This window comes from Haliotis asinina, chromosome 5 (assembly GCF_037392515.1).
Source record: "Haliotis asinina isolate JCU_RB_2024 chromosome 5, JCU_Hal_asi_v2, whole genome shotgun sequence".
Classification (NCBI taxonomy): domain Eukaryota; kingdom Metazoa; phylum Mollusca; class Gastropoda; order Lepetellida; family Haliotidae; genus Haliotis; species Haliotis asinina.
Genome location: NC_090284.1, coordinates 11,876,990 through 11,885,283, shown reverse-complemented (window position 1 = coordinate 11,885,283; position 8,294 = coordinate 11,876,990).

Below are 8,294 nucleotides of genomic sequence, written 5' to 3'. Positions count from 1 at the left end.
ACGACAGCTTTGGGAAACAGGGCCCTGGCCTTGGATTTTGTCACTTGTGAGTGAGTGAATGAGTGAGTATGGTTTAGTGCCGTATTTAGCAATATTCCAGCACTATTACGGCGAGGGGAACCAGAAATGGGCTTCACACATTGTACCCATATAGGGAATCCAGCCCGGGCCTTCGGCGTGGCGAGCGAACGCTCTACCCACTAGGCTACCCTACCACCCCTTTATGGCACTTGTGACCCTGTGCAGTTTTAAGATAATGGAGACCCGTGAAGGTCCCGGGTAGAATAGGCCTTCAACAAACCATGCTTGCCATAAAAGGCGACTATGCTTGTCGTAAGAGGCGACTAACGGGATCGGGTGGTCAGGCTCGCTGACTTGGTTGATACACGTCATCGGTTCCCAATTGCGCAGATCGATACTAATGTTGTTGGTCACTGGATTGTCTGGTCCAGACTCGATTATTTACAGATGGCCGCCATATAACTGGAATATTGCTGCTAAAGGTGCTCACACTCGTTACTAATTGTTGAATCGACTCTTGTATCTGTGAACTGTGCTGTCTTACCCCGGCGTAAAACCAAACTCACTCACTTAAGATAACGGAACCCTGTCTTACCCCGGCGTAAAACCAAACTCACTCACTTAAGATAATGGAACACGATTGGTCGGTCCGTAATATTTTCAATGTCCGATTACATATAACGTCATAAAATTATTGTTAAGTTTTAATAATTGTCTCCATGTCCAAATGGTCATTGCCATTGCATGAATACCTTTAGTTCAGTGCCAGATACAAGAAAGACTGTTCTGTCCTTTTCAGTCACCAAATACTGAAAAGTAGACTGATGTGAATAAGAAGGAATAAATATAAGAAGAATATACATTTTTAGTTGACAGAACAAGCTTAAGCTGGTTGTTTTATTGCTTAATGCCGCCCTCATCACTATTCCCAGCTATACGGCGGCGGTCCGTAAATAATCGAATCTGGACCATACAATGTATTGATCAACAGCATGAGCACCGTACTAGCGGATCTACGCAGTTGGGGTGCAATGACGTGTATCAACCATGTAAGCGAGTCTGACCATGCATCTGACCCCGTTTGTTAGTCGCCATATACGAAAATAATGGGCGACTGAAGATCAATTCTGACCCTGATCTTCGCAGATTAACACAACCTGCGTACATGCTGATCATTATATGTAATGCGATTTTGAATTGATCATATCAAGGGGATGTTATAGGCCCACCGGATCGGGTGTCATCTCCTATAGTGTAACAAGAGGGTTGTAAAGCGAAAAGATCATCTTAGGCTTGCGAGAGCTTTGTGAAACGGGCTGCAGTATCGTAACACCTTCTCGCAATGTCAAGATTGAAAGTGTCATGTAAAGTTTAAACAATAATTCACCTAGTTTCATTCACTTTTGTGCTGGAACCGTACATGTTCTGTACCCAGTAATTTGATTACATGAACATGTTACATGTAAACAAATATAAGAAACACGCACGTTATCAGTGTTTGAGCTAGTAGGGGTTGATCTATACATGGAGTTAATTTGATATTCTATGTATGGACTTTGTGCCCGCAAGGAAACGTAATTTGCACACAAAAATAATCTAACCGAATATGATACCAATGTCAACCCACTGGATACGCCATTTCTGGCGATATTCCAGCATTATTCCAGCATGGAACACCACAAGTGGGTTAAAGAAGTGAACCAGTTGTAACCGGTTTATATTATAGTCAGTCTGGCAGTCCCTGAACCGCATATTGTTCCCTGCTGCCAAGACCTCTCTGCATTGCTAACAGCCCTGAATGTTCAGATGAATCTCTGGTCTCCCTGTGGTAGTCTGTCTGGCAGTCCCTGAACCACATTATTTCCCTACTTTCAAGCCTTCTCTGCAAGGCTATAGCCGTAAATGGAGCAAGTCTAGATAGTCTCCCTGGGTCTCCTTTTCAGTTTATATGGGTTAGTTTATTACTATCAAAATTATACAGAATTCAGAGACTAAGCATTAGTGTATACCTGTGGCTCATATTTAATTTATATGGGTTTGTTTGTTACTATCAAATTTATATAATCAGAGACTAAGCTTTAGTCTGCAGGTTATTCGGCGTGACGATGAGCATTTAAAGCACGGAGCAACGTCACCGCCTCGATACCAAGTGTGTCCGATGTGTGTATGGTCTTGATGAGACTATAATTATCTGGTGGATCATAAGGCAGCAAATGTACTTCCTACCAGTGTCTTTCTTCGAAAGAAACGTTTCAAAAAGTTTCGGGCGGGTAGAAAAACGTTCAGGGGCTTGTTTCAGAAAGCTCGCGTAGGCTTAAGATCTCGTAAGTTTCCTCATAGCGCTCCCACCTCCTATACTGTAACAGAAGAGGTACCAATGTTACGAGATCTTAGGCTTACGAGAGCCTTGTGAAACGGGCCGCAGCATTGTAACACCTTCTCGCAATGTCTGCTTGAAGACAGACATGCAATATCACTCGAACAAAACCAACGAGAGTGATATGTTTAAACTGAGACAGAAGTGCCCATTTCCTCCCACGAGTCAAAACAGCAACAATAAAATGTGTTCGTTGGCGTGTTTTTACCGCGTAACTTCAAAAGGACGAAAAACAATATGTAAATCCAATGCGGCGTAATACATTTACCATCTCGATCAGTTGCCATTTACTCGTGCTTTAACCCTAAAGCATCATTAACAATGAATGATGAAAGTCTCCAGACGTTTGGTAGCAGTGAAAGAACGTCCTCGATCCCCGTCCGCTTTAACACAACTCACGGGTTGTCTTTTACATGCCATCTTCCATCAGCGCGACTGACGTGCTCACCGTCCGAACGCTCTGTCGAGGCCTCACCACTTTGATCTTTTATCCCACATATTTTTTGTCAGCGTTAATTTCCTGTCGCGCGAGCTTTGATCTGTCAGTTGCGCTAACTGTCTCTAACATATCTCGTAAAATCTCGCATAATAATCTGCAAACCAAATGAGTCCGAGATGGCGCGATACGGACGAAGGACTCACCCCTAACGGTAATACAATCTGTACTTATCCTGCATGCATTACCTTGTGGACGGAAGGAGCCGATGTGTGCTGATTGAAGCAGAAGGTCACGACATTGCGCTCGGAGCACAGACGATGGTGTCTCGCTCACCGGAACTGCCTAGGGTCACGTGACGATGACGATACGCACGTGTTGTGCGATTTGTTCTAATCAAAGATGACAAGTTCATCGTGGCGTAGAGTAGTTGTCGGTTGAAATCAGGTTGTGTGGTTGATGTGCCTTTTGATTTGGGTTTATGCTCATCTGGCCTCGAGCCAAGTTTATTATTTCTGCTGTAGCATTTTTAATATCTTCACGCGTTGATAATGGAAAATGTGTATTATTAATTAATATTCTTTGAGTCGGGAAGAAGGTTTACTTTTTCTGAAAAGGTTTAAGGTTCCCTTGAAGTGTAAGGAAGGCACTAGATAAAGGAAAGAGGTATTGTGTTCGTGCCAGCGGTCGTGGCACCAAATAGCTCGGTTGTATTTCATCTTTATTCATGATGAAAACTACAAAGGACGTTTTACTCGCGAACAATCAGCAGAGAAAAGATCTCGCACAGAACAATTTTTTTGCGGTCTCAACTACATAAAACCCGTCCAGAGCAGTCACCTTTGCATTGATGGCACAGCAGCGCATCCAGACATTTAGATACATTCCGATCAGTTCATAAGTATAGTTTTGTGTAGCTAAAGCTTGACATTTATAGAGTGTTCGCTCACTCAGTAGTGTTAAGGCGTTCGTTTACTTAGCGTCATTAAGATCATCGATTACTAGTATGTACTAAGCATTAATAGCGCTCGCTTACTAAGCAATATTAATGCCTTCGCAAAGTCAACTCTGTTCAGTTGACAATGTTCAGTTGACAATGAATTTATTTATCTTGAGATAATGAGATCTATAGCAGGCAGTAAGTGAAAGCCATCGATCGTTATGTCGATGACCAAGGGTCGAATCTAGACATGAGTACTATGTGTGACACCCATACATGGTGTTCCCAGAAGGGATATGAAGTGCTGTTCAAAGTGGAGGAAACGTCTACTGTATCATCCATCTTTTCACCCCTCAGTCCACTCATTCACCTCCACAGAATCTTTGCAGAGCAAGTTGTTTTTCCCTTGGATCATATCATTTCACCTAGGTACTACATGCTTTCTTCGATATTTCAGTGTACACCATTCGATCCAACCACCAACCACAAATCCAGCATAACATGCGATACATACATGCCAAGGTTTCACTAATTTCAGATGCAATTAACTCTCAGTTCATAATAGTTTTATATAATATGCATTGACAAAAACACTTTCAGAAATATATTTAAATAAAATATCATTAAGTCTTATCTGTTATGCCTTTAAACTCTAAAAGACACCACAACCTATCACAAATTACCCCCAGTCAATTTCAAGCGGGGTTACCGAATCTTCATCCCGTTTAGACCCTAAACACGTTCAGCTGTTCAACACAAACCTTAACGTGATTAGACCTTAAACGCGCCAAGATTACGGAATGGAGAAATTTGTATTTAGAATCTGACCCATTCTTTTACAGTGTGCCATCGCCTTTCGCGTAAAACCATCCTCTCTGGAGATATGAAATACATCCATACAAGTATCTGGGTTTTTGTATGCTTTTTCACAAAGCGACAGGAATTTTACACAACAGAAAATGTTAAACATCTTTTATCGCATCATGTAAAGCGTAAACTTCACTTAAACTGCTACTGTTCTTTGCAGGTGTATACATCACATTGTACAGACATCACCAAAACTTTCATCACCTGAATTGTTGAGCAAAAGTATGAAAAGCAGGAATTTGTTATCGAACCCCACTTTTTCTTTAAAGACTCCTTATCGTTTCTACGTTGACGTATATCATTAGACACGCTGACCTCAAGAATTCGAAGTATTTAGTTCGAATACAAAACCAAAGTCATTTCTAGTTTGACTGAAGCTTACAGCACAGTAGCAGCCGGATGTTGGAATGTTAGTACCACGTGATTGACCGCTGACGAAGACCGCCATTTGTCTTAGCGCTGATTTGTAGCTCCCCCTGTTGGTGGAATCGCTCGCAGCTGAAGATTTATGATCAGAAGGCCTTCCTGAGCATTCTTCGGAAACAGTTACTCCAGGAATAATGTCTGCAATGAAAAAGGGGAGGAATTCAGAAGAATTCTCTCCAGTTCCTCATTCGCCCTGTACTCTGTCATTTATGGGCCACTGGATGGAAGTGCAAATATCTCTTTGAAGAATAGCTAGCAGACAAAAGCTTTGGTCAAGTGAGTGTGTTTCAGTTAGACATGCCGTACCCTATTAATAGATAATTATCATGTCTGTGAAAAAAAATCTGTAACGGAATATGCATATGTCCTAAGGAAATATACGTCTGATTCGGCAGCATATTCACATGCACTGTAAGTTGTTTGACCATAAGTGCTATGAGGACTGAACCTGTATAAACGGCCTGTACTTTGTATCGAGGGTGGTATGGATAACGAGGAGTTTTTGTTGAGATGGTTTATGTCTATTACGTCTAACATATATTGTTTGCTTACTTTGAAGATATAGGCTAATTATCAATAACAAACTGTGAACTACCAGCACAGCGGTGCCACGAAGTCTGGCAGGAGGTATATCACCCATCAATTTTGTCAATGGCTTGAATGACAGTACGGTACGTATATACACTTAGATGTGTACATGATCTTATATATGTATAAGCGAAGTAATCACATTTTTTTATATCTACAGAGTTGGGTGGGCAAAACAACCTTCGCATTTTCTCTCACACTATTGTACTATTGTCATCTTTGAACTCCAGGGTTCCTTTCAAATATATTTTTACCGTTATTTTGTTTGATCCAAATGGAATCTGTTTCGTCGGATAATGGTGAGCGAGTATATCTAATTTTGTCAACTAGCCGTAGAGGGCGACACGGGATTATCTCCCTCCAGTCTATTTAGACAGCAGATATTTCATTATACAGTTGGCGGTACTTGAATGGTATAAGCGTGTAATCAGAATACATTTATGAAGGCACGTAAAGATCACTTAGCAGAAGGACTTAAACAACAAACTACAAATCAAACCACATGTATAGTCTGTTAAATTTGTATTTGTCAATATGCTGTTATAATCATGTTTGACCAAGGACATTATTTCCTGCAAAACGAACCCATGCATAATCAATCTCGGGAAATTTGATCTGGGTCGGTAACAAGCCGGAATGGAATCAGGCAAGGACTCTTCAATACAACGCCCCTCTTGACTGTAACTCAATAAATAAAATCTAGCTAAAATGTCAATTGTATTTTTTCAATTTTGTTTCACAACAAAGAGAGAAATTCCCGGGGTTACTATCTAAAAATACTTCTTATCCAATTACGTATTCCTAGCAACTAAAAAATCAAGTATCTTAGAGTAGAGCACAGACGTAACAACCACGTGATTGAAATAAAGCAGTGTATTTTCCTGTTTCAAATTAAAATTTCCCAAAAACATCTCTAACAACTTCCTCTGGAAATGTCGCATAGCAAGATTGCCTTTCACATGCATTAAAGACGGAGGTTTGACATTCGCCAACAGCCTTACAAGGCTCTCGTCTTCGGAATAAATTACTGTCCCTTTTAGAAAAACCCACACCCTCAAGCCTCGTCTTGGGATAGGTCATTATAATCTAATAAGGGAATTGTGGCCATTTTGTGCCTGAGGGTAAACTTTCTCTTTCCCGGAATTGAACAATGAAAAGCAACGTTAAATACGAAAGCACCAGTAATAGCTTGTAGCTAGAGACTCGCACAGATCCTTGACTTGCTCATGATTCCGTATCATGCAAGTGACTTCGTTATAACGCGATATGTCATGGAAAACACTGGACCAACCTCGACAGTGTGACCATCAATTATTAAGTAAACAGCCCATGAGTGTTAAAAGAAGTAAAAACAAAGATGGGACCCAAATAGAATTAACCAAGATCAATACAACGACAAGTTTTACTGATAAGGTATTTAGGATTGATTGAAAGCAATGTGTGCTACATTCCTGAAATCGTATAAATTGCAAATAAAACCAAAAAGGCATTAAACGTTTTAAGTAGTTGTTTCAAAGTTGTTTGATCGTGGGAGGGTTAATGACTGGTGTTCCTCATTACGGGATTACGGTTTGTGGTTGCAGTGGTACCGTCCCTTCTTTAATGTTAAATAATGGCTATTTTCCAAAATCTAAACAACCTTACAGCTCTAGTTGCAATTACGTCTTTTGAAAGCATTCTTGAAATGAATCTAAACCTTGCACTGATATCATTCTGTTAGATTCGAACATCAATTACTTTTAAATATGGCGTAAGATTGAATATTTCAAAACTTCACAAGATCGTGTTTCTGCAGAAGAACACTCAATGCTTTCAAAATGCTTTCTGTTTCAAGTACAGATATGTTTATGAGTTCAGCAGTATTCGATTTAATGCACGTAGTTCTCAGTTCTGGCACCAGTGGCGTAGTAATATCAGCGCGGAGATTCTGCTTCAAGAAAAAAGAAAGGAAATGGTCAGCACAAAAGAATACTTTTTAGCGTTTCACGTACACTGCAGTGTACCGTCAGTTAAAAACGTCTACATATTAAGGGTATCCATATATTCAGTCATATAGAGGTGAACGTCAAACTATAAAAATAGCAGATACGAGTTACTGAAAACTAACGCCTTAGCTGTCGCCTCGTGTATATCAGCACTACGAACGTAGGGCTCTTGGTAGTCTGTCGTACAGACCCTGAAGTATACATATCCAAGAAAGCCCACGCAAGTATAGAAAATGTGGCAAGTCTAGATTTCCATAGCTTCTGAAAATGAAGAAAGCCTCAGGGTTCCATTTCATTATATTATTTGTTTTCACTATGAACGTTTTTTCAGTAGAATATGTTCATTTCAGAGACTAGCTGTTAGTCTAGGCTCTTGGGCGTGAATAACTTGGACAGATTTGATAGCAGACAATCGTGACATAACGAGACCAGATGGCATTTTCTGATGTTAGACATTCATGACATTACGCCATTAGATGTCATACTTTGCAGACATCACACCACCAGATGACACTGTGTGATGTCAGACATTCATTGCATTACGCCATTAGATGTCATACTTTGCAGACATCATCCCACCAGATGGCATTGTCTGATGTTAGACATTCATGACATTACGCCATTAGATGTCATACTTTGCAGACATCACCCCAC